A 25,171-nucleotide genomic window follows, 5' to 3' on the forward strand; every position below is an offset into this window, starting at 1 on the left:
TCATTCACAAATTTTCGGGTTCCAAAAAGAGGGGGAGACCCAAGGGGGGGGGGGTACTGTTACGCTAAGCGCTCCGGGTCCCCGCTCCTCCACGGAGGGCTCGCAGCGTTTACCTGCTCGCAGTGCCCCGGTCAGACCTGCTAACCGGGAGCGCTGCGATAGTGTCCCTAGCAGGGATGCGATCCGCGATTCGCATACCAGCCTGCTTACCTGACCCGTCCTCCGTCTGTTCAGTCCCGGCGCGCGCGGCCCCGCTCCCTAGGGCGCGCGCGCCGGCTCTCTGCGATTTAAAGGGCCAGTGCGCCGCTGATTGGCGCCTGGCCCAAATTAGTGAATTCACCTGTGCACTGGTCTATATCACCTCACTTCCCCTTCCCTGTATTGCCGGATCTTGTTGCCATTGTGCCAGTGAAAGCGCTCCTTGTGTATGTCCCAAGCCAGTGTTCCAGACCTTCTGCCGTTGCCCCTGACTACGATCCTTGCTGCCTGCCCTGACCTTCTGCTACGTCCGACCTTGCTCTTGCCTAATCCCTTGTACCGCGCCTATCTCAGCAGTCAGTCGGGGTTGAGTCGCTATCGGGTGGAACGACCTGGGGGTTACCTGCCGCAGCAAGTCCATCCCGCTTTGCGGCGGGCTCTGGTAAATACCAGTAACCCCTTAGACTCCGTTCCCCTGGTACGGCCCACGTCATCACCCCACTGACACAGAGGATCCACCACCAGTATCCTCTCAGTACCCGGATCCTGACACCCCCAAACCTAAACTGGTTTACATAATTAATTATACAAGTATTACAGGAGCCTCAACATATATTCTGAATTGTCCTAAAGCTATAGTCTCACAAGGTTCAGGGGGCAGGATACATTTAACTTTCTTGGTCAATCTTATTGCCTGAGAATTTTCACAAGACTCATGTGCTCAGACAGATTCCTGGAAATCCAATGCCGGAGGTCCCATTCAAGTCTATGGGACCTCTAGTATCAGATTTCCGGAAATCTGTTGATCATGTGAGTTTTGGGGGAATTCTTGGGCTACAAGGTTCCTGGGAAGTTTACCTATATCCTGTCACCAAAGTCAAGTTTGAGTAATGCTTTAAATGAGTGATCATTGTGCCATGTATATCTTTTTAATTGTCTAAATGAATAAATAAATAAAGATAATAGATAGATAGGTAGATAGAAAGGTATTAGAAAGATAGATATGATATATATATAGATAGATATGAGATATAAATAGATAGATATGATATAGATAGATAGATATGAGATAGATAGATAGATAGATAGATATGAGATATAGATAGATAGATATGATATAGATAGATAGATAGATAGATAGATATGAGATAGATGGATATGAGACAGATAGGTAGATAGATATGAGATAGATAGATATGAGATAGATATGAGATATAGATAGATATGAGATATAGATAGATAGATAGATAGGAGATAGAAAGATAGATAGGTATTAGATAGATATGAGATAGATAGATATGTAAATATATACGAGATAGATAAATATGTGACATATAGAAAGATAGATAGATAGAAGTGGAAAAAGGAAGCAATCCTAATGAAGCGTGCACGGGTGCCTCCAGCTGTTGATCCTGGTTAGGGATCCAAACTGTATAGTTGAAGAAAAGTCGGTGGCCCTCCAATTGGTGAAAAAAGTGATGCTTAATCACTCCCAAAAAAGGCTACATTTCAGCAACCTCACCCTGCCATAGATAGATAGATAGATAGATAGATCATGGAAAATAGATGTAATATTTATTTATGTTCCCTGCGCTCGGTTGGACGGAGTGGAGGATGTTTGGCTTGATTAGCTATGAAATAGCTATTAGACTTATAATTACAGGATCTCTGCTTTGGCATAATGCAGCCGATTTGTCTCCCTCTGAAAAGAACATAGGGCACTTTTAAGGTCATTCGGGTTTCTTACACATTTTCCTTTGATAATAACTTTCTATAAACACAGATACAGATGATAGATGAGCTCCAGAAACAGTACAGAAAAGAAAACATAAATTATTACATCTACCTCTTGAACAGAGATGAGCAAACTGAACTCGTAGAACAAGAGTTTGGTCAGAACTTCGCTTAAAGGGTTATCCAGGCAAAAACTTTAAAAAAAATCTTAATCCTTCCAATAGTTATTAGCTTCTGAAGTTGAGTTGCTGTTTTCTGTCTAACTGCTTTCTGATGACTCATGTCCCGGGAGCTGTCCAGCTCCTATGGGGATATTCTCCCATCATGCACAGCTCCCGGGACGTGACATCATCATTGAGCAGTTAGACAGAAAACTTCAGAAGCTAATAACTATTGGAAGGATTAAGATTTTTTAATAGAAGTAATTTACAAATCTGTTTAACTTTCCGGAGCCAGTTGATATATATAAAAAAAGTTTTTGCCTGGAATACCCCTTTAAAGTTTGGTTTGGCAGAACCTGATAAAAAAAATATCAGCCACATGATAGGAAGGAGAAAGAGGAAGGTGCCTGTTGGGAAGCCCAAACCTCCTCCTCAGCAGGTGTAGGCCGAGGCACTTTGATTGGTGCCCGCTGGGTAGGCCAAACCTCCGCAACAGCAGGAGTAGGCCTGGGTACATCTGTAGATGACACTCGATGCAGATACTTAGGATCCATGACAGGCCACTCAGGATACCATTCCTCTTAGACGACTTGTCCCTTGACACTTGGTGGCAGGAGACCAAATGGATCTGACTCCCAATCTTCAGAGGGGAAATAGGTGAAGGGGATTTGTGTAGGATTCTTGGGCCTGGTGACGGCTGCTGCGCATTCCCCTCATGGGCTCTGTACAGGGGTGTATTCCACAATCTCCCCGCTCTCTAGGGAGTGTAGAGGTGGAGGGAGGTAGTCTCTCTTCACCGCTCTCCTGTTGACCAAAATAGAACCACCGTGGTGACAGTAACGTCCTCAGGAGGGAAACGGGCATCCCTCCTGAGGACATTACTGTTGTTATGAAACATGTAGAGGGCAGTGTTAGGTTTTAATAGTAGTCCTATGAGTGTGTCAGCAGTGCGATCAACCAGGGTATCTGCAGGCCACTGGTGACTGACAACTCGTTATATATGAACTGACATTACTGTGATTATACGTATACACATTGATAAACACACTATAGGACAGTGGTTTTAAAGAGACTCACAATTATTTCTATACCATAATATGTTATTATTAGGCTAAATAAAAGCTAAGTTTTAGGGGTGGGAGTTAAACAAGGGTATTAGTGGCCAGGGGGTTAACCCTTGGTCAATTGATTTCTAAGTGCAACAACAGGACACTAAGAGTCTTGAGGCCTTATACATCAGAAGGCTAGATAGGGGGTACGGCACATTGATGGACTGCCACCACGGTGGCACTATTCTGGAGTTGCAGGCCAGTCTCCATCATCCTCAGGCAGCAAAACTTTGAGATGGGAGTCTTTGGCCCCAATGGGGAATCTTTGCAGATGATCCGCTAACTCTTGGAACATCTGGGCCATGGCCGCGGCAAATTGCCGGGCCTCCGGTGCCATCTTGGGACTCTCTGACCTAGTGTTCTGCTGTGCTTCCGCTATCTTGCTCTCACTAGGAACTTCCGTAAGACTGAAGAGGCCCAGCTCCGCTCCGCTTCTTATGCAGGTCTCTGATAAAATGGCCACCGACCGGAACTTCATCATCAGCAGCGCCTGGGACCAGAAGTGACTCAGCGGTGCGTCCTCTTCTACCGCCCTCCCGGCAACAAGGGGCGGACCTTTCAGGTTCCACTTAGGACTGGAAACCGCGACTTGGCTTCCACGCCCAGGGTTGGGACGCTGGCTTTGGCGGGATCCCTTCATGCATTTTTCCTCCAACAGATTAACCCTTTCAGGTATGGCAGTAGACATCTTGGCACGTAACATCGCTTTGACACGAATTTTACACATAGTATTCACGACTACAGCACTGTTCCATATGGCAGGCTTTTCTTCACCTCCCACTCTATTTCACAAGCGCCTCTTGACATAAACTTTTCACAAAGTCCCTTAAGCTGTCACGCCCCCTCCCATAGACTTGCATTGAGGGGGCAGGGCATGAGGGGGTGGGGCTATGACCTCACAAGCCCCCAGCGCCAGCTCCAGCATTCGGAACAGTTTGTTCCAAAGGCTGAGCAGCGGAGTACCCCTTTAAATACTGTGTATACTCATATAAGTATAAGCTGAGTTTTTCAGCACAATTTTTCGTGCTGAACACGCCCCCCTCGGCTTATACTCGAGTGAAAAAAACCCGCTTCAGGCATACCGGTTGGGGGGGGGGGGGTGCCGTCCATCTTCACCGGGAGCCCCTCTTCATCACTCTGAGCCTGCCCCAATCTAATGACGCTGCCGCGCAGGGACGTCCGTGCACAGCAGATGTCTGTGATGTCAGTGGGATCCCTGCGCACGGACGTCCTTGTGTGGCAGCGTCAAGGCAGCGTCATTAGATTGGGGCAGGCTCGGAGAGGTGAAGAGGGCCTCTTGGTGAAGATGGACGGCCCGAACCGGCTCACCCTCCCCACCGGTCCCTGCGCACGGACGTCCCTGTGCGTCATCGTTAATGCAGCTCACTAGTCTGGGGCTGGCCCGGAGCAGAGAAGAGGGCCTTCAGGTGAAGATGGATGGCCTGGACCGCCTCACCCTCTCCACCGGAAAGCGTACGGTCCCTGCAGCTACTAGGCAACAGGAATGAGATAACCAGGGAGGTGAGTAGACAACGAGATATATTGACAGGGGGTTGATGATGACAGGGGGGTGATGATGACGGGGGGTGATGATGACAGGGGGGTTTGACAGAGGGTGATGATGACAGGGGTCTGGATGATGACAGGGGGTTGACGGGGTTATGATGACAAGGGTCTGGATGATGACAGGGGGTGATGATGACAGGGGATGTCTGGTTGATGACAGGGGGTGATGATGACAGGGCGTCTGGATGATGACAGGGGGTGATGATGACAGGGTGTCTGGATGATGAAAGGGGGTGATGATGACAGGGGGTGATGATGACAGGGGGTGTTGATGACAGGTGTGATGATGACATGGGGGGGTCTGGATGATGACAGGGGGGATGATGTATTTCCCACCGTAGGCTTAAACTCGAGTCAATAAGTTTTACAAGGTTTATAAGGTGAAATTAGGGGCCTCGGCTTATATACGGGTCGGCTTATACTCGAGTATATGCTGTACTTGTCACTGAAAGACTTTAATTTTTTCTTTACCTTCAATAAATTAGCAACGATTTTTAACATTGTGTTATCACTTTTTCATTATGGGGCATTGTGTGCAGAATTATGAGGGAAAAGGACAAGGCTGCAACATAACGAAATGTGAAAAAAAAATGCATTGTATGTACATTCGTACATAGAAAAGGTAACAACAATTAGACTTTTCTTTCATCTTTTATCATTCTTTCCCAATAAGGGATGGGGAAGCAGAAGTTGCATTTGCACATTTGGACATAAAGGGGAATACAGTTCTAATACATTTGAATGTATTTGTGGTATATTTGTAATACAGCAGTAATTGAATTAGACATTTTGGAGGCTGTAACACTTATTAGAAGAGAAGCTGAATAGAAAAAAATGTCTATACACTACACCAAAATTGGAAGATAAGTTTATTTAAAATGATGGCGGCCTCTTCTCCTATCTACTTATTTAAAAAGCCACTGAATGTGTACTTTGCATGCAGAAAGATGAAAATAATGGAATTGCTTTGGATGTCTGCCTAAAGCTATACACATACAGATTATTTCCCTTTGTATAAATGAAGCAATAATTTTATGTTTGTATAAAAGATGCATTGTGCTGTATGCTTGCTGTTTTTTTTCTTGTTTTTTTTATTTTTAATAATAAAGAAAACATTTTTTTTTTTTATTATAGAGAAACCAAATAATACACATTAACTAGTAACTGCTTGATGGTTTTGCAGCAATTATACAGGATAATAAAGACAATGTAATGGCGACATCACTATTCCCAGACTGACATTTGAGTACAGGCTAACCACTGATCCATCAAGAAAAACAATAAATGACATACATATGGCCACATTTTTAAAGCCCACTACTCTTTCATAATTGCAGTTTCTTTGAATGGAGATATTGGGCCCGTGATCACAGAGCGCAGCATAGACTCCAGTCATCCGTTTTAGTATGAATTCACATGAGATGGGAAAATCCAGTGATCTGAGCAATTGGAGCAAGGCCTGGTCATCGGGGATAGAATTTCAAAAACTTCCAATGCTGTGGGGTACAATGTTTTGGGGAGTATATAAAGAATGGTGTGAGCAAGGAAGAACATCCAGCAAAAGGGGCTCCTGTAGGCAATACCAACTTGTAGATGAAAGAGGACAGAGGAAGATGCCAGGAATCATTTTGATGGCCAATGCTGGTGTTGATCTCATGGGTCAGAACACATCACTCTTCCGTCACACGGATGGACTATAACAGTAGATGAACAAAGAGCTGTGTTGTCCACTCACTCACTGATGACCACTGTTGCACACCTTTGCTATCGGACCCACCGGTCCCGCCCCGGCTTTACAATGCAAATCCAAAAGGAAGAATGTCCAGCACTGGATATGCATAAAAGTTTTTGCTTTATTTTGGCTTTGGCAAGGAGTCACAATACAGAGCAGGAACGTCTGGCACGTTTCACACCGTTAGGTGCTTAATCGTAGACCTGATGGTGCGAAACGCGTCAGTGGTTCCTGCTCTGTATTGTGACTCCTTGCCAAAGCCGAAGTAAAGCAAAAACTTTTATGCATATCATATGCTGGACATTCTTCCTTTTGGATAACAGTAGATGACCCGTTCTACATCTATTGCTGTCTAAGGAAAAGAGAAGAAGGCCACACTCTAGATGAAGCCTTCATGTCAGATCTAACCAGTTCAGGTGGCATGAAGTGGTGTAATGGTGTGGGGAAGGCTTTTTTGGAGAACCCTGAATCCTCTGATACTTGTTGATAGACATTTGAACAGTAGGGCTTATCTACAGTAAGCTATATGTTTGATCAAGTTCCTACTTAACGGCACCTTATGGCAGGGGGGTGCTGGATTGGTTCCAGTCTTCTTTGCTATTATGGCCTTCCCCGTTTTAAAATTTTAATTCTATAGATCCTATCTGGTATGAGGAGGAAAGGGCACTATTTCAATTTTAAAAATAAGAAACAAAGAGGCAACCTTAGTGGCCTCTTGTGACCTAATGGTGAACAACAGTGATAGGTCCTCATCAGTGAAGTAACTCCAATGGAACTGGCCATAGAGCTGCTGTGGGGCCTGAGGCGAAATAACGATGAACTCTTCCAAGCCTATCAGTAGGCCTTGGTGATGCCACTTTGATAGGGGGTGAAGTCGTGACAGAGCCCGACAGGAATGGGTGCTTATTGAGGTCCAGGATTCCCAGACACATGCCCCTTTCAATTGTGTCTGTGTCCAATGTAGACACAGCTTAAAGGGGTACTCACCCCTAGACAGCTTATCCCCTATCAAAAGGATAAAGGATAAGATGTCTGATAGCGGGGGTTCAGCTCCCTGCTGCACCAGGCGTTCATTTAGAGCATCGGGTGCAGTGCCCTGCATTGGCAGTCATCCGGCACGGACCGAAATTCGCTCGTGCACCGGATGTCTGAGGTGCCGCAGCCAAGATCACCGCTGGGGACCCCCACAATCAGACATCTTATCCCCTTGTCTAGGGGTGGAGTACCCCTTTCAATGTAGACACAAGCTGTTATAGGCACGCAACCTACAAGAGATAGAGACAGCCGAGGACTTCGCGAAGCAAGCTGCACATCACTGTATTGCACTGCTCAGGGATAATTACAGCAGGAGAGGACCTGATGCTTAGCTTTAAAGCAGGCCATCTGCTGATACCAGTTGATGCTATAAGTGTCAGCGGTACACTTATGGTGGCAATAAGGGGAACTTTCATGCATATGATAAACAACTCCTTCCCCTTCTATAACTTGTGATTACTATTTTTGCCACACTTTAATTATATTCCTCTGAATATAGACACCTGCTTATCTGATACTATACTGTACACTGTTAAGCATCTATGTGTGCCCTATCCTTTACACAGGCCAAAAGAAAAAAGTTTCTCCATGTTACCAAAAAGAGCCACACAGCTGAATATCCTACATCAGATGCTCTTGACTACAGCTAGATTCACTAAGTATTAGCCTGGACGGCAGGACATCTGTCCTAAATGTATTGCTTCTTGGACTTTTGGCTAAGATCAAGTGTAGTATCTGTTCTTAGCAGGTAGTCCACTGGTGGGAATGGATGGCTACTTGAAGGAGCAGGTATACTGGGGCACTTCGGGACTGGTGCCATGAAACCAGCTCAACGTATGCCCTGATGTGACCTGTTTCCTCCCGGTCTCGCCATGAGGCCGAGAGGGTCCAGAGCCGACGTACATTAGTGCCTTGGGGAGTGGTGAACCTGAGGTGCCAAAACTCACTGGGTGTATTGGCACCATGATCTCTTCCCCTTAGGCTGGGTTCACACTACGATTTGTAACTACGGTTCCCGTATACAGCTGGGAGGAGGGGGGCGGGACTTAATTGCGGCGCCCGCATTCAGCCGTATTCAGGAACCGTATTTAATGCATGTCTATGAGCCGACCGGAGTGAACCGCAGCCTCCGGTCGGCTGCTTTTTCGGCCCTATGCAGTTTCCCGACCGTAGGCAAAAACGCGGTCAACCAAGTTTTTGCCTGCGGTCGGGAAACCGCATACGGCCGAAAACGCAGCCGACTGGAGGCTGCGGTTCACTCCGGTCGGCTCATAGACATGCATTAAATACGGTTCCCGAATACAGCTGAGTGCGGGCGCCGCGATTAAGCACCGCCCCCCTCCTGCCAGCCGTATACGGGAACCGTAGTTACAAATCGTAGTGAGATCTTAGTGGCACTCACCTCTTGATTCCTGGCTATCTGGCTAGGATTGGAGACATTTTTATAGATCTGGCTGGATGTCTGGGCAGTATACCTGCACACATTCACTTATTTGTTTCTTTTTGTTCACTGTGTCACTTTTTGAGTGTTGTGTGTCCACAGAATTGTTAGGATGCAGTGTCCCTCCTAGCGGTCTAGGGGAGGTGTGTGGCCATTAGGTTCTGCACCTCCCTGCAAAAACTCTGGGTACACCTGCAAGGGCTTGCGATGGACCGCATCCTTTGTGAACGTTTTTTTGTTTTTAGAGTAACACATTTGTAATTTTTCTTGCACTTTGGGTGATTCAAGAGCACGTTCCTCGGCTCTTAAAAAATAAAAAATAAATTACATTGTCCTAAATGTAAATTGGTGCCAGGTACCTTTAAGCACCCTATTTGGCATTGCTCCATATACTGTACAGGGATACTGGTTCCAAGTAGTGCTGTTTCTAAATGATGTCATGGATTCCTCCATTCCTCTGACTCCAAAGGAGTGTTTGCTTGGTGCCTTTGGCTCTATCAGTTACTCTTCCCACCAACAGACAATGCTTCAAGAAGCTCTCCCAGGTGAGGAAAGTACAGTAATATCCCATACATGGATGACCACTGTCATGTCATCCTTATCCCAATGGGTTGTCTGTGTAAACGGCTCTCTACCATATCATAAGCTTAAAGGGGTTCTCCACCATAAGGTGATTTTAGTATGTACCTGGCAGACAGTAATGGGCATGCTTAGGAAGGATCTGCGCTTGTCTTGGGGCTAAATGGCTATGTTGTGAGATTACCATAACACTGTGTCTAGCTTTTTGTTAACTGGTATTTCTTGTTTGACTTTTCTTTTTTTGACTACAAATCCCACAATTCCATTTTTCTCCCTCCCACACATCAGCCACTCCACCCATTGAAACATAAATGAGCAGCATCCATTCAAAAGACCTGTGGTTTTCAATCAGGGTGCCTACAGCTGTTGCAGATTCATCTCTCTCCCACCAAGCGATCTCTCCACCCATTGAAGCAGAGAGGCTCCCTGTCATCAGCACATGTACCTGTCCTTCATGGCCTTGTTAAACCTGTAGATCCTTTGTGTTCCCCATGGTTTCCTCATAGTAGCTCTAATAAAGTGACCGAAAAGGTGTTGCGTTACTGTTTCTTTGTTCTTCTTAACCTTTTCTTTTAATTTGTTTTGCTTATCATCCTCATTGTTTTTGTTTTGGTTGTGTTTTAATAAACATTTCTTTGAATAAAAAAAAAATAAAAAAAAAATAAAAACAGGCCAAAAGAAAGTTGTCAGCCATCACAGAGAACTGACCGCAGAATCAGCTAATATTCTTTCCCCCAGGGTGAAGCCCAATGGGTATAGACTTTTTATGATGATTCCTCCTGGGCAGCTCAGTTACGTTATTCTCATTACTAGATGTTAGTAATTGTACATTGGTTTATTAATTGTGCTGTAATAATTACCGTATTTTTCACCATATAAGACGCACGTTTTCTTCCCCAAAACTGAGGGGGAAAAGTTGGTCTTATATGGCAAATACACATTAAAACCTGCCCTATCGCTGCGGTCCCTGCGGCCATCAACGGCCGGGACCTGCGGCTAATACAGGACACCACCGATCGCGGTGATGCCCTGTATTAACCCTTCAGACGGCGCGATCAAAGCTGACCGCCGCGTCTGAAGCGAAAGTGACACTAACCCGGCTGCTCAGTCGGGCTGTTCGGGACTGCCGCGGTGATATCGCGGCGTCCCGAACAGGTTACAGGACACCGGGAGGGACCTTACCTGCCTCCTCGGTGTCTGCTCCGTGCAGGGATCCCCTGCATGGCCGGCGCACTCCTTCATCGTCATCACGTTGTCGCGCACGCCGTCCCGTCATCCAGTAGGAGCGGAGTGCGTAGCGGCGTGCGTAGTGATGTGATGGCGGCGACGGAGAGCGAGGATACCCGGCAGCAGAGACATTCCGGAGCGACGAGGACACCCCAGGGGCGCGACGACAGCGATGGAGGGCGACATCCAGGGCAGCGGTGACGGGTCCGGAGCGGCGGGGACACGTGAGTATTACCTCCTATACCAGTGGTCTTCAACCTGCGCACCTCCAGATGTTGCAAAACTACAACTCTCAGCATGCCCGGACAGCCAACGGCTGTCCGGGCATGCTGAGAGTTGTAGTTTTGCAACATCTGGAGGTCTGCAGGTTGAAGGTTCAGAATCTTTTTTTTTCTAGATTTTCACCCTTTAAAATTGGGTGCGTCTTATATGCCGGAGCGTCTTATATGGCGAAAAATACGGTATGTCTGGGACAAAATACACTCCTTGCAGGTGCAGACATATGCTATTATACACCATAAAAAAGCCATCATATTTCAACAGCTACAATTTTGTCCTCTTGGGAAAACCAATAATGACCATAGAGTGATTAGGGACCATAGAGAAAAGCTGGGATACACTTGTGGATAGCTATGAAATAAAGACATCTGCCCAGATATCCCATGTGTGCACATTTCCAAGGACAAATTATAAAACAGATCATTATAAAAATATATAATTCACAAAGTATATTGTCCCACGAGATAAAGTCCTGGACAAAATTATAAGAATGTTTCCTTACGAAATAGATGCAATAATTGGAGCACAGGAAGTGGCACCATGCAAAATTAAATGAATATCACATTTTTACTATTCAAGATCAGTGATATATTTAGCACTGAACCATAATGGGTACAACTAATGTTTTCTAACCCTGGACATCTAACATTGGTAAATGTAAAGTGTACCTTTCATCAAAAAAACTTTTGATATATTATAGATTAATGTATGCAGAATAACTTTCCAATAGCATGTTATTAAAAAAATATGTTTCTTTCTATTTAATTTTCCACTTTGAAAAAAATGACCACTAGGGGTCTCCCTACCAGTCCTGGCCGCAAGCCTTTTTTTTAATTTTTTTTTTTATTTCAGACTCATGCTGGAGTTCTAAATCTCAGACTGCAGCCGGGACACGGACAAGCTCAGCACTGCTCCCTGGCAGAAAACACATGGCTGCACAACCACAGTTTATAGGTTGATTTATTGCTTTTTAGAAAAAATCACAAAGGTTCCTAGTACCCATTTTTATCAAGCTGTATGAGCCTCATTGCTGCTTTATGATGACTTCAAGTGGATTATGTTTAATTGGCCTATATAGAGAGAAAAATGATAGAGCAGAGGAAGGCACCTTGTGTGTTACCCCAATGGTTAAAGTCCACCGTCCACATATAAAGGTGGAGGGGTTCTCAGAGAACATTCTGAAGATTGGCTACTCATCCTGAACATATTTTAAATACACATATCAGACAATCTGTTGGTACTGAAGTGTAGGTGATGCTGCTCGGCCTGAAAGGTCACATGAGGTACACGTGGTTTCCTGCAGTCGAAACAGCAGTGATATGTGCAAAAAGACTCTTTGGTTAGCCACTGTAAACCCAATGAAGTTCAGAAGACAGTCTTTGTAATGGGGGGGGGGGGGGAGGAGTGTTGGAGGGTTACATCCAATGACGCGTCTTGGGGGTTCATTCCCCCTTCATCAGGTGTCAATCTGATAAAAAAATTCCCCTTTGGATGTAACCTGTGAACTCCAATAAAGATTGGTTTGATGAAAAACTATCTTCCGAACTTCGCTGGGTTTGCAACACACTTTTTGCATGAATCAGAACAGCTTGAGGTTCCTGCAATGTCTTTTAAAGCGGTTATCCAGGAAAAAAAACACACATATATATATATATATATATATATATATATATATAGGGGAATATGCAAATCAGCTCATTACATAACCTTTTCAGGCGATGTTCCCTGGTATCAGCTTAGCTCCAGTTACGGAATATAAAAAGCTAATCGGGATTAATGCCAAGCCAGAACTCTCTCTCCAGAAGGAAAGAGTACCCATCTGCAGACAGCTGTTTCCCCTACCCAGAATGCCTGCGGAGTGCTTAGTAGCCCTTGAAAGCTCCGTCACACCAGGAGTGGTGAACTTTGCCTGAGTTAAATACTCATCCCGTTTATTTATATATATATATATATATATATATATCTATATATATATATATATATATATATATATATATATATATATATATGTATATATATATATATATATCAAGTAACTCCAGAAAGTTAAAGGGTACCTCTCATCAAATAAACTTTTGATATATTTTAGATTAATGAATGTTGAATAACTTTCCAATAGCATGTTAATGAAAAATATGCTTCTTTCTATTGTATTTTTCCCGATCAGTCCTGTCAGCAAGCATTTCTGACTCATGCTGGGGTCCTAAACACTCAGAGCTGCCAGCCTGCTTTGTTCACAGCCAAACAGGCTGTGGACAAAGCAGACTGGCAGCTCTGAGTGTTCTCCTTTGTGAACAAAGCAGACTGTCAGCTCGTAGTGTTTAGGACTCCAGCATGAGTCTGAAATGCTTGCTGCCAGGACTGGTAGGGAGACCCCTGGTGGTAATTCTTCAAAGTTGAAAATTAAATAGAGGGAAGCATATTTTTTAATAATGTGCAATTGTAAAGTTATTCTGCATACATTAATCTATAATATATCAAAAGTTTTTTTTGATGAGAGGTACCCTTTAAACAGATTTGTAAATTACTTCTATTAAAAATTCTTAATCCTTTCAGTACTTATGAGCTGCTGAAGCTGAGCTGTTCTTTTCTGTCTAAGTGCTCTCTGATGACACCTGTCTCAGGAACTGTCCAGAGTAGAAGCAAATCCCCATAGCTAACCTCTTCTACTTTATGCAGTTCCCAAGACAAGCAGAGATGTCAGCAGAGAGCACTGTTGCCAGACAGAAAAGAACAACTCAACTTCAGCAGCTGATAATTATTGTAAGGATAAAGATTTTTTAATAGAAGTAATTTACAAATCTGTTTAACTTTCTGGAGCGAGTTGATATATATATATATATATATATATATACAGCAACAAAAGAATGCAGCAGCACACTGCCAGCACAAGGATATAGGTGAAACATGAACATGCAGATAAAACATGGAGAGCTATACAGCTATGGTGTAATAGATGCAAATGTGAAACTATGAAATAGTGAGGCACTTAGCTCGCAAATTTGTCTCTGCCGGCGGTCAAATAGCTTGGACCGTCCCACCGCGATAAGGTGGCTGTCACGATGCCGGCTGGCAGGTAGTGGATCCTCTGTGCCAGAGAGGGATTGGCGTGGACCGTGCTAGTGGATCGGTTCTAAGTCACTACTGGTTTTCACCAGAGCCCGCCGCAAAGCGGGATGGTCTTGCTGCGGCGGTAGTGACCAGGTCGTATCCACTAGCAACGGCTCAACCTCTCTGACTGCTGAAGATAGGCGCGGTACAAGGGAGTAGACAGAAGCAAGGTCGGACGTAGCAGAAGGTCGGGGCAGGCAGCAAGGATCGTAGTCGGGGGCAACGGCAGGAGGTCTGGAACACAGGCTAGGAACACACAAGGAAACGCTTTCACTGGCACAATGGCAACAAGATCCGGCGAGGGAGTGAAGGGGAAGTGAAGTATAAATAGGGAGTGCACAGGTGAACACACTAATTGGAACCACTGCGCCAATCAGCGGCGCAGTGGCCCTTTAAATCACAGAGACCCGGCGCGCGCGCCCTAGGGAGCGGGGCCGCGCGCGCCGGGACAGGACAGACGGAGAGCGAGTCAGGTACGGGAGCCGGGGTGCGTATCGCGAGCGGGCGCTACCCGCATCGCGAATCGCATCCCGGCTGGAGACGGTATCGCAGCGCACCGGGTCAGTGGAGCTGCCCGGAGCGCTGCGGTAGCGAGAGAGAAGCGAGCGCTCCGGGGAGGAGCGGGGACCCGGAGCGCTCGGCGTAACAGTACCCCCCCCCTTGGGTCTCCCCCTCTTCTTAGAGCCTGAGAACCTGAGGAGCAGACTTTTGTCTAGGATGTTGTCCTCAGGTTCCCAGGATCTCTCTTCAGGTCCACAGCCCTCCCAATCCACCAAAAAGAACTTTTTTCCTCTGATCGTCTTGGAGGCCAGTATCTCTTTCACCGAGAAGATGTCAGAAGAACCGGAGACAGGAGTGGGAGAAACTAACTTGGGAGAGAAACGGTTGATGATGAGTGGTTTAAGAAGAGAGACATGAAAGGCATTAGGAATACGGAGAGAAGGAGGAAGAAGAAGTTTGTAAGAGACAGGATTAATTTGGCACAAGACTTTGAAGGGACCAAGATAGCGTGGACCCAGTTTGTAACTGGGGACACGAAAGCGGACATATTTAGCGGAGAGCCATACCTTGTCTCCGGGAGCAAAAATGGGGGGAGCTCTTCTTTTCTTATCGGCAAACTTTTTCATGCGAGATGAAGCCTGTAAAAGAGAATCTTGGGTCTCTTTCCATATGATGGAAAGATCACGAGTCACTTCATCTACAGCGGGCAAACCAGAGGGCAAGGGAGTAGGAAGGGGGGGAAGAGGGTGACGGCCGTACACCACGAAAAATGGGGATTTGGAGGAAGATTCAGAGACTCTAAAGTTATACGAGAATTCGGCCCATGGTAGAAGATCTGCCCAATCATCCTGGCGGGAGGAAACAAAATGTCGTAAATAATCACCCAAGACCTGGTTAATTCTTTCCACTTGTCCATTGGATTGAGGATGATATGCAGAAGAAAAGTTTAATTTAATCTTGAGTTGTTTACAGAGAGCCCTCCAGAATTTTGACACAAATTGGACGCCTCTATCCGAGACTATCTGTGTGGGCAACCCGTGAAGACGAAAAATGTGTACAAAAAATTGTTTAGCCAACTGAGGCGCTGAAGGAAGACCAGGAAGAGGGATGAAATGTGCCATCTTGGAGAATCGATCAACGACCACCCAAACAACAGTGTTGGCACGGGATGGGGGTAGGTCTGTAATAAAATCCATACCAATCAGAGACCAAGGCTGTTCGGGGACAGGCAGAGGATGAAGAAAACCAGCGGGCTTCTGGCGAGGAGTCTTATCCCGGGCACAGACAGTGCAGGCTCGCACAAAGTCCACGACATCCGTCTCCAGAGTCGGCCACCAATAGAAGCGAGAGATGAGTTGCACAGATTTCTTGATGCCTACATGACCTGCGAGATGGGAGGAGTGACCCCATTTGAGGATTCCGAGGCGTTGGCGTGGAGAGACGAAGGTCTTTCCTGGAGGAGTTTGCCTGATGGAGGCTGGAGAAGTGGAAATCAGGCAGTCAGGAGGAATGATGTGTTGTGGAGAGAGTTCAACTTCCGAGGCATCCGAGGAACGAGAGAGAGCATCGGCCCTAATGTTCTTATCGGCAGGCCGAAAGTGAATTTCAAAATTAAATCGGGCAAAGAACAGAGACCACCTGGCCTGGCGAGGATTCAGCCGTTGGGCAGACTGGAGATAGGAGAGGTTCTTGTGATCGGTGTAAATAATAACTGGAAATCTTGATCCCTCCAGCAGATGCCTCCATTCCTCAAGTGCTAATTTAATGGCTAGAAGCTCTCGATCCCCGATGGAGTAGTTTCTCTCCGCCGGAGAGAAGGTCCTAGAAAAAAAACCACAAGTAACAGCATGCCCGGAAGAATTTTTTTGTAGAAGGACCGCTCCAGCTCCTACAGAGGAGGCATCAACCTCCAATAGGAAGGGTTTAGAAGGGTCAGGTCTGGAGAGCACGGGAGCCGAAGAAAAGGCAGACTTGAGCCGTTTAAAGGCGTCTTCCGCTTGAGGAGGCCAAGACTTGGGATTGGCATTTTTTTTGGTTAAAGCCACGATAGGGGCCACAACGGTAGAAAAATGTGGAATAAATTGCCTGTAATAATTGGCGAACCCCAAAAAACGTTGGATAGCACGGAGTCCGGAGGGGCGTGGCCAATCTAAGACGGCAGAGAGTTTGTCTGGATCCATTTGTAGTCCCTGGCCAGAAACCAAGTATCCTAGGAAAGGAAGAGATTGGCATTCAAACAGACATTTCTCTATCTTGGCATAAAGTTGATTGTCACGAAGTCTCTGAAGAACCATACGGACATGCTGGCGGTGTTCTTCTAGATTGGCAGAAAAAATCAGGATATCGTCCAGATATACAACAACACAGGAGTATAAGAGATCACGAAAAATTTCATTAACAAAGTCTTGGAAGACGGCAGGGGCGTTGCACAGGCCAAAGGGCATGACCAGATACTCAAAGTGTCCATCTCTAGTGTTAAATGCCGTTTTCCATTCATCCCCCTCTCTGATGCGGATGAGATTATAAGCACCTCTTAAGTCCAGTTTAGTAAAGATGTGGGCACCTTGGAGGCGATCAAAGAGTTCAGAGATGAGGGGTAGGGGGTAGCGGTTCTTTACCGTGATTTTATTAAGACCGCGGTAGTCAATGCAAGGACGTAGAGAGCCATCTTTTTTGGACACAAAGAAAAATCCGGCTCCGGCAGGAGAGGAGGATTTACGGATAAAGCCTTTTTTTAAATTTTCCTGGATGTACTCCGACATAGCAAGAGTCTCTGGGGCGGACAGAGGATAGATTCTGCCCCGGGGTGGAGTAGTGCCCGGGAGGAGGTCAATAGGACAATCATAAGGCCTGTGAGGAGGTAGAGTCTCAGCTTGTTTTTTGCAAAAAACATCCGCAAAGTCCATATAGGCCTTAGGGAGACCGGTTACAGGGGGAACCACAGAGTCACGGCAAGGGGTACTGGGAACCGGCTTTAGGCAGTCCTTGAAACAAGAGGGCCCCCAACTCTTGATCTCCCCAGTGGACCAATCCAGGGTTGGGGAATGGAGTTGAAGCCAGGGTAGTCCAAGGAGGATTTCGGAAGTGCAATTGGGGAGGACCAAAAATTCAATCTTCTCGTGATGAGGTCCGATGCACATTAGAAGGGGCTCCGTGCGGAAACGTATGGTACAGTCCAATCTTTCATTGTTTACACAATTGATGTAGAGGGGTCTGGCGAGACTGGTCACTGGGATGTTGAACCTGTTGACGAGAGAGGCCAAAATAAAATTTCCTGCAGATCCGGAATCCAAGAAGGCCATAGTAGAGAAGGATAAGGCAGAGGCAGATATCCGCACAGGCACAGTAAGACGTGGAGAAGCAGAGTAGACATCAAGGACTGTCTCACCTTTGTGCGGAGTCAGCGTACGTCTTTCCAGGCGGGGAGGACGGATAGGACAATCCTTCAGGAAGTGTTCGGTACTGGCACAGTACAGGCAGAGATTCTCCATGCGGCGTCGTGTCCTCTCTTGAGGTGTCAGGCGAGACCGGTCGACCTGCATAGCCTCCACGGCGGGAGGCACAGGAACGGATTGCAGGGGACCAGAGGAGAGAGGAGCCGGGGAGAAAAAACGCCTTGTGCGAACAAAGTCCATATCCTGGCGGAGCTCCTGACGCCTTTCGGAAAAACGCATGTCAATGCGAGTGGCAAGATGGATGAGTTCATGTAGGTTAGCAGGGATTTCTCGTGCGGCCAGAACATCTTTAATGTTGCTGGATAGGCCTTTTTTAAAGGTCGCGCAGAGGGCCTCATTATTCCAGGATAATTCTGAAGCAAGAGTACGGAATTGTACGGCGTACTCGCCAACGGAAGAATTACCCTGGACCAGGTTCAACAGGGCAGTCTCAGCAGAAGAGGCTCGGGCAGGTTCCTCAAAGACACTTCGAATTTCCGAGAAGAAGGAGTGTATAGAGGCAGTGACGGGGTCATTGCGGTCCCAGAGCGGTGTGGCCCATGACAGAGCTTTTCCAGACAGAAGGCTGACTACGAAAGCCACCTTAGACCTTTCAGTAGGAAACTGGTCCGACATCATCTCCAAGTGCAGGGAACATTGGGAAAGAAAGCCTCGGCAGAATTTAGAGTCCCCATCAAATTTATCCGGCAAGGATAGTCGTAGGCCAGAAGCGGCCACTCGCTGCGGAGGAGGTGCAGGAGCTGGCGGAGGAGATGATTGCTGAAGCTGTGGTAGTAGCTGCTGTAGCATCACGGTCAGTTGAGACAGCTGTTGGCCTTGTTGCGCTATCTGTTGTGACTGCTGGGCGACCACCGTGGTGAGGTCGGCGACAACTGGCAGAGGAACTTCAGCGGGATCCATGGCCGGATCTACTGTCACGATGCCGGCTGGCAGGTAGTGGATCCTCTGTGCCAGAGAGGGATTGGCGTGGACCGTGCTAGTGGATCGGTTCTAAGTCACTACTGGTTTTCACCAGAGCCCGCCGCAAAGCGGGATGGTCTTGCTGCGGCGGTAGTGACCAGGTCATATCCACTAGCAACGGCTCAACCTCTCTGACTGCTGAAGATAGGCGCGGTACAAGGGAGTAGACAGAAGCAAGGTCGGACGTAGCAGAAGGTCGGGGCAGGCAGCAAGGATCGTAGTTGGGGGCAACGGCAGGAGGTCTGGAACACAGGCTAGGAACACACAAGGAAACGCTTTCACTGGCACAATGGCAACAAGATCCGGCGAGGGAGTGAAGGGGAAGTGAAGTATAAATAGGGAGTGCACAGGTGAACACACTAATTGGAACCACTGCGCCAATCAGCGGCGCAGTGGCCCTTTAAATCGCAGAGACCCGGCGCGCGCGCGCCCTAGGGAGCGGGGCCGCGCGCGCCGGGACAGGACAGACGGAGAGCGAGTCAGGTACGGGAGTCGGGGTGCGTATCGCGAGCGGGCGCTACCCGCATCGCGAATCGCATCCCGGCTGGAGACGGTATCGCAGCGCACCGGGTCAGTGGAGCTGCCCGGAGCGCTGCGGTAGCGAGAGAGAAGCGAGCGCTCCGGGGAGGAGCGGGGACCCGGAGCGCTCGGCGTAACAGTGGCCTCATTGGGACGGACCCTACACTGTGAATATGCCTCTGTGTGAACAGTTCAGTAAGCATGGCAGGGTCTGGAACATCCAAGACACCTTATATACACACCTGATAGAGGTGGGTGGGGTGCAAGGCCAACATGGAGGTAGCCACTCCGTCGTATGTGCAATACAGACAAAGAATAAGTCAGCCAGCCCTTTAGTTGATACCAAACTATAATATGGACCTGGCCTACAGGTGCACGCTACTAGGCTAGATATACAGCAACAGAAGAATGCAGCAGCACACTGCCAGCACAAGGATATAGGTGAAACATGAACATGCAGATAAAACATGGAGAGCTATACAGCTATGGTGTAATAGATGCAAATGTGAAACTATGAGATAGTGAGGCACTTAGCTCGCAAATTCGTCTCCGCCGGCGGTCAAATAGCTTGGACCGTCCCACCGCGATAAGGTGGCCTCATTGGGACGGACCCTACACTGTGAATATGCCTCTGTGTGAACAGTTCAGTAAGCATGGCAGGGTCTGGAACATCCAAGACACCTTATATACACACCTGATAGAGGTGGGTGGGGTGCAAGGCCAACATGGAGGTAGCCACTCCGTCGTATGTGCAATACAGACAAAGAATAAGTCGGCCAGCCCTTTAGTTGATACCAAACTATTATATGGACCTGGCCTACAGGTGCACGCTACTAGGCTAAATATACAGCAACAGAAGAATGCAGCAGCACACTACCAGCACAAAGATATAGGTGAAACATGAACATGCAGATAAAACATGGAGAGCTATACAGCTATAGTGTAATAGATGCAAATGTGAAACTATGAGATAGTGAGGCACTTAGCTCGCAAATTTGTCTCCGCCAGCGGTCAAATAGCTTGGACCGTCCCACCGCGATAAGGTGGCCTCATTGGGACGGACCCTACACTGTGAATATGCCTCGGTGTGAACAGTTCAGTAAGCATGGCAGAATCTGGAACATTCAAGACACCTTATATACACACCTGATAGAGGTGGGTGGGGTGCAAGGCCAACATGGAGGTAGCCACTCCCCCGTATGTGCAATACAGACAAAGAATAAGTATATTTGTATACTGTATATTTAGCCTAGTAGCGTGCGCCTGCAGGCCAGATCCATATAATAGTTTGGTATCAACTAAAGTGCTGGCTGACTTATTCTTTGTCTGTATTGCACATACCATATAACGTGTGGAAAAGGATAGTCTGTTTGCAGCCTCGATCCTCCGGTCAGGTCCTCCCTTCCCGGCAAATACAACAGCAAAAGTTCCAAAAGAAAATGGATCTAAATCAGGCGCAGCTACAGTGGAAGAAGGATGACGATGCCCATGGTTTCATCAAGTTTATTCAGGGCACAAAAGCAACGTGTTTCTTGCCCACAAAGAGCACTTCCTCAGGCAATGTGCATGAGATATGCACATTGCCTGAGGAAGTGCCCTTTGCGGGCAAGAAACGCGTTGCTTTTGTGCCCTGAATAAACTTGATGAAACCATGGAAATCGTCATCCTTCTTCCACTGTAGCTGCGCCTGATTTAGATCCATTTCTTTTGGAACTTTTGCAGTAATATTAATAATAAGAAAAGTTTTGTTTTTTTTTCCCCTTCTTCACCTGCACTCGGAAGGGAGGGGTTGGGGTAATTGTGGGGATGAAGGGTTGTATGGTCATTTTCAATGATATGATTGTATGTGCTATTCATTTTTTGTATTTGAAAATTATAACAATAATTTAAAAAAAAATCTTATATGTATGGTTAACTCTAGATACCGCATGATCTTTTTCTCCATTCTTTAACTGATACTGTCAGTGAGGTGGGCAAGAGCAAGTCATATCTTAGACACATTTCAAAATTTTGCTAATCTGGTACTGTTTTCTTTCATTGGACAATGTCAATGTAGGGCAGTTTTTGTAAACCATTGTGCTTCCAGCTGTTGCAAAACTACAACTTCCAGCACGCCCGGACAGCCTTCGGCTGTCCGGGCGAGCTGGAAGTTGTAGTTTTGCGACAGCTGGAGGCACACTGGTTGGGGAACATTGGTGTAGAGAAAGGTCATTCCCAGTTGTAGTTTTGCAACAGCTGGAGGCACACTGATTGGGGAACATTGGTGTAGGGAAAGGTCATGCCCAAGTTGCCAAAAGGATAATTTACATTTCAAGCATTAAAAGTAATGGAAAAACAGAGCTACTCTAATAAAAAATTAGCTAAAAAAAAAAAAAACAGGGAGCAAGGAAAACAAAGATAATTTGGCGTATTTGGCGCTTTTCTCTGCTGTGAGAGGTCTTTTTTTAAGAACTCCTTGTGGCGCAACATGTCTATTGTATCTGGAAGTTGTCATACAAAAGGTCGGAGAACTCTGCTCTCTGTATGCCTTCCTGTATAAAAGCAGTCAACATCTAATGGAGCTTTAATCCTGCATGACAACTGTTATTATAGGATTCGACTGCCCAGCAGGCCACTCTGGTTACCTATCATATATTTTATACCACGTCCAGTGGGGGAAAAAAGTATTTAGTCAGCCACCAATTGTGCAAGTTCTCCCCTTAAAAAGATGAGAGAGGCCTGTAATTTTCATCATAGGTATACCTCAACTATGAGAGACAGAATGAGAAAAAAATCCATAAAATCACATTGTCTGATTTTCAAAGAATTTATTAGCAAATTATGGTGGAAAATAAGTATTTGGTCACCTACAAACAAGCAAGATTTCTGGCTCTCACAGACCTGTAACTTCTTCTTTAACCCCTTAACGACCACGGACGTAAATGTACGTCCTGGCTTGGCGGGACTTCCCGCACCAGGACATACATTTACGTCCTGTGTATGATCGGAACGGTGCTCGCGTCATACACGGCAGGTCCCGGCTGCTATCAGCAGCCGGGGACCCGCCCGTAATGGCCGACATCCGCGATCGCGCGGATGTCCGCCATTAACCCCTCAGATGCCGTGATCAATACAGATCATGGCATCTGCGGCATTGTGGTACTTTTAATGGATGATCGGATCGCCCGCAGCGCTGCCGCAGCGATCCGATCATCCAGCATGGCGGACGGAGGTCCCCTCACCTGGCTCCGGCCGTATCCCGGGGTCTTCTGCTCTGGTCTGAGATCGAGCAGACCAGAGCAGAAGAGGACCGATAAAACTGAGCAGTGCTGTGTCCTATGCACAGCACTGAACAGTATTAGCAATCAAATGATTGCTATAAATAGTGACATAAAAAGTGTAAAAAAAAAGTTGAAAAATGTAAAAGTAAAAAGTAAAAAAAAGTGAAAAATCCCCTCCCCCAATAAAAATTGTCAGTTTTTCCCATTTTACCCCCAAAAAGCGTAATTTAAAAAAAAATATACATATTTGGTATCGCTACGTGTGAAAATGTCCGAACTATCAAAATATTATGTTAATGATCCCGTTCGGCGAATGGTGTAAACGTAAAAACAAAAAATTCCAAAAATGCAGCTTTTTTGTCACATTTTATTAAAAAAAAATTATAAAAAATGATCTAAAAGTTTTATATGTGCAAATGTGGTATCTAAAAAAAGTACAGATGATGGCACAAAAAAATAAGCCCTCATACCGCCCTATATAGGGAAAAATTTAAAAGTTATAGGTGGTCAAAATAGGGCGATTTTAGATTACTGATTTTGTACAAAAAGTTATAGATTTTTTTTAAGCGGTACAAAAGTATATAAATATCTAGCCATGGGTATAATTTTAATCGTATTGACCCACAGAATAAAGAACACATATAATTTTTACCGTAAATTGTACAGTGTGAAAACGAACCCCTCCATAATGTGCTAAATTTTGGTTTTCATTTAAATTTCCTCCTTAAAAAAATTTGGTTTTGGGTTTGCCGTACATTTAATGGTAAAATGAGAGGTTTCATTACAAAGTACAATTGGTCACGCAAACAACAAGCCCTTATATGGGTCTGTAAATGGAAATATAAAAGAGTTATGGATTTTAGAAGGCGAGGAGGAAAAAACGAAAACACTAAAATAAAATTGGCCTGGTCCTTAAGGTGAAAATTGGCTTGGTCCTTAAGGGGTAAAGAGTCTCCTCTGTCCTCCACTTACCTCCTGTATTAATGGCATCTGTTTGAACTTGTTATCAGTATAAAAGACACCTGTCCACACCCTCAAACAGTCACACTCCAAACTCCTCTATGGCCAAGACCAAAGATCTGTTGAAGGACACCAGAAACAAAATTGTAGACCTGCACCAGGCTGGGAAGACTAAATCTGCAATAGGCAAGCAGCTTGGTGTGAAGAAATCAACTGTGGGAGCAATTATTATAAAATGGAAGACATTCAAGACCACTGATAATCTCCCTCAATTTGGGGCTCCATGCAGGATCTCACCCCGTGGTGTCAAAATGATCAAAAGAACAGTGGGCAAAAATCCCAGAACCACACGGGGGGACCTAGTGAATGACCTGCAGAGAGCTGAGACCAAAGTAACAAAGGATACCATCAGTAACACACTACGCCACCAGGGACTCAAATCATGCAGTGCCAGACGTGTTCCCATGCTTAAGCCAGTACATGTCTGGGCCCGTCTGAAGTTTGCTAGAGAGCATTTGGATGATCCAGAAGAGTATTGGGAGAATGTCATATGGTCAGATGAAACCAAAGTAAAAAATCATCTCGTCAAGTTTGGAGGAGAAAGAATGCTGAGTTGCATCCAAAGAACACCTCACCTACTGTGAAACATGGGGGTGGAAACATCATGTTTTGGGGCTGTTTTTCTGCTACAGGACGAGGACGACTGATCCATGTAAAGGAAAGAACGAATGGGGCCATGTATCGGGAGATTTTGAGTGAAAACCTCCTTCCATCAGCAAGGGCATTGAAGATGAAACGTGGCTGGGTCTTTCAGCATGACAATTGTCTCAAACCCATCAACAGGGCAATGAAGGAGTGGCTTCATAAGAAGCATTTCAAGGTCCTCGAGTCGCCTAGCCAGTCTCCAGATCTCACCCCAGAGATAACCTTTGGAGGGAGTCAAAAATCTGTGTTGCCCAGCGACAGCCCCAAAACATCACTGCTCTAGAGGAGATTTGCATGGAGGAATGGGCCAAAATACCAGCAACAGTGTGTGAAAACCTTGTGAAGACATACTGAAAATGTTTGACCTCTGTCATTGCCAACAAAGGGTATATAACAAAGTATTGAGATAAACTTTTGTTATTGACCAAATACTTATTTTCCACCATAATTTGAAAATAAATTCTTTAAAAATCAGACGTTATTTTATGGATTTATTTTTCTCATTATATCTCTCATAGTCAAGGTATACCTATGATGAAAATTACAGGTCTCTCTCATATTTTGAATTGTAAGAACCTGCACAATTGGTGGCTGACTAAATACTTTTTTGCCCCACTGTAGCTGGTCTTTTATTACATT

General features: G+C 45.9%; 1 long non-coding RNA gene and 1 pseudogene across 1 annotated transcript in view; one reads left to right on the forward strand and one right to left on the reverse strand.

Annotated features, from left to right (window-relative positions):
* LOC130361271 (uncharacterized) overlaps nt 1–25,171 on the reverse strand; it is a 48,340-nt gene that overhangs the window by 12,883 nt on the left and 10,286 nt on the right. The window lies entirely within an intron of this gene.
* Nucleotides 8,232–8,317, forward strand: LOC130363353 (U2 spliceosomal RNA; annotated as a pseudogene).

This window comes from Hyla sarda, chromosome 3, assembly GCF_029499605.1.
Source record: "Hyla sarda isolate aHylSar1 chromosome 3, aHylSar1.hap1, whole genome shotgun sequence".
NCBI classification, from domain to species: Eukaryota; Metazoa; Chordata; class Amphibia; order Anura; family Hylidae; genus Hyla; species Hyla sarda.